The 2,815-nt window shown below is 47.6% G+C and overlaps 1 pseudogene; it reads right to left on the reverse strand.

Annotated features, from left to right (window-relative positions):
• Positions 1–342: 342 nt before the first annotated feature.
• LOC102859195 lies at positions 343–901 on the reverse strand (annotated as a pseudogene).
• Between the last annotated feature and the right edge of the window lie 1,914 nt (positions 902–2,815).

Consider the following 2,815-nt stretch of genomic DNA (forward strand, 5'->3'; position numbering starts at 1 on the left):
GAGTTAGTGAGACTGGCTCAAGACAGGGCAGGGTTCAGAGCTGCTATACACAAGGTTGCTACACATCACAGGTGACTCAATGGCACAGAACAATAACCTACCATGACAGGCTTGGAAGCAGGAGTGGCAGCCACCGCCTAAATAACTTGTCTCCAGGAACCATGAACTTTAATAAATGTCGATAGTTGTAGAGGGCCTTCAGGCCTTTTGTTCATAGGGTCGCTGAGTCGTGCTCGATGACAATTTTCTTGAGATGCCTTTTGAAATATTCTATTCAGCATTCTTTTTTTTTTTTTTTTCAGAAACAGCCAATAGCTTTTAATGACAGGGCAGGGTCTGGGGTTAGTTCTTGTAGCCGCGGCTGGCTCTTCGGCCTCGGCCACGCTCGATCTTCCGGCCCTTGGAGCGGACGTAGGGTTTGGTGTGGCTGTGTGGGGTGCCCGGCGCCTTGCCGAAGTGCCTGTACACCTCTCGGCCGCCCAGACAGCAGCACGGTGCCACAGCCCTTGGGCGAGTCCAGGGCCAGCTGGTCGGAGGTGAGGATCTTGCCTCCAGCCTTGAGGATGCGGCTTCGGGCCCGGCTGCTCACGCGCAGAGCACACACCTTCAGCTTGGGAACCTCCTGAACTCGTCCGTCATCTGTTATGGTCCCGACCACCACAGCCGTCTTGTTTTCTCGGCCAGGAAGCTTCATCTTTCGGATCATCCGAGAGAGGGACAGCGGCGGCCGGTTGGTGCGGCTCATAAACAGTCTCTTCAGCACAACCTGGTTGAAGGTGGAGTTGGTCCTTCTGGCCAGGAACCTGTAGAGCTTGACCAACAGCCAGAGGTAGATGTCCTGGCTCTTGGGCTCTTTGCGGTGGACCTTTCTGTCCTTGTTGTGGCGAATGTCAACTCCCATGATGGCGCCTCCTCTGTTCAGCATTCTTAGATTATCATTTCTTCCCTTCGTTTTGGCTTCTCTGTGTTGAAGAGCAACTTTAACAATTGCTTCCAAGGAACACCCTGGCTACACCAAGACATACCTATTTATTCTTTAGGGAGTCTACGGGATACTAAGGAGGAATTTTCATCAATAACCTTCATTATAAAGATGACACAACCTTCCTAAAAGTGTAGAGGACCTGAAGGGCTTGCTGCAGATTAAAAAAAAATACAGCATTCAAAATAGACTGCATCTCAACGTCAAGAAAACAAATTCTCATCACTGGACTGACAGGCAATATCATGAAAGATGGAGAAAAGACTGAAACTACCAACTTCATCTTACTTGGATTCACAATCAACATCCTTGGTACCAGCAGTCAGGAGATCAGGAGAATTACTGTACTGAAAAAGTCTGCAGTTAGGGATCTCTCTGAATTATTGAGGACCAATGTCAGTTTGAGGAGTGCTGTTGTTAGGTGCCACAGAGTCGAGCACAACTTCAGACACTATTAACTAAAGATCTGAAACCTGTTCTATCCCGCGCCATCCTCACACTTCCTAACACACATTGCAACAGTCACCGTGTCAATCCAGCTGGTCAAGGGACTTCTTCTCCCTCAATGACCCTCCACTCTTCCCAAACTTCATGTCCCTCTACAAGGAATAGCCTGTCCTTGTAACATGTCAAAGTAAGAGGCGAAGCCTCATCATAATTGCCTCCAAAGAGCACTCCGGCTGCACCCTCTCCAAAATGTATCTGTTCATTCTCTTGGCCGTCCATGGGGTGGTCAGCACTCTTCTCCAACATCACAGCTCAAAGGTGCCAATTCTTTTTCTGTCATCCTTATTCATTATCCAGCTCTCAGATGCACAGCTAGTCATCAGAAAGACCAAGGCCTGAATCAGACACACCTCTATCCTCAAATTGACATCACTCCTCAATACTTTGCAAGGTCCCTAACTGCAGATTTCCCCAATGCAATGCATCTCCTTATTTCCTGACTGCTTGTACTAAGGGTGTTAACTGTGGATCCAAGAGGGATGAAGCTGTTGACAGTTTCAATCTCCTTTCCATTCACCATGATGCTGTCTATTGGTGCAGTGGTAGGACTCTTCATTTTCCTGGCACTGAGATGCAATCCATATCGAAGGCTGCATTTCTTGATCTTCTACAACAAGTGCTTCAAGCCCTCCTCACTTTCAACAAGCAAGGCTGTTATCTACATAACACAGGTTATTAATGAGTCTTCCTGTAACCCTGATACCACACTCTTACTCTTAAGAGTCCAGCTTCTCAGCTAATTTGCACAGCAAATAGCTTAAACAGGTATGGAGAGAGAATACAACTTTGTGGCACTCCATTCCAATTCCAAACCATGCAGTGCTCCCCTGCTCCCTTTGCACAACAGCCTCCTGGTCCAGGTGTAGGTTCTGCATGAGTACAATCAAATGTTCTGGGGTTCCCATTCTTCTCAATGTCAGCCACAACTTGTCATGATCCACACAGTCAAACACCTTTGCATATAGTCAATAAAACACAGACATTCTTCTGATATTCCTTACTTTCAGCCAGGATCCATCTGACATCAACAGTGATATCCCTGATACCATGACCTCTTCTAAATCCTTCTTGAACTTCTCACAATTCCCTATCTATGTACTGTTCTGTTGTTATGTGCCGTCGAGTCATTTGCTACTCATAGTGACCCTATGTACAACAGCCCTAAACCCTGCTCTATCCTGTGCCGATTGCACTGCCTCTGACAGACCCATCCCGATTACCCCAGTCACTGAATCAATCCACCTCATAGAGGGTCTTCCCCTTCTGCACTGTCCCTCCACCCTACCAAGCATGATGTCCCTCTCCAAGGACCTGTCTCTCCTTACA

Source organism: Elephantulus edwardii, unplaced genomic scaffold, assembly GCF_000299155.1.
Source record: "Elephantulus edwardii isolate Elephantulus edwardi_28Jun2011 unplaced genomic scaffold, EleEdw1.0 scaffold00129, whole genome shotgun sequence".
Lineage (NCBI taxonomy): Eukaryota > Metazoa > Chordata > Mammalia > Macroscelidea > Macroscelididae > Elephantulus > Elephantulus edwardii.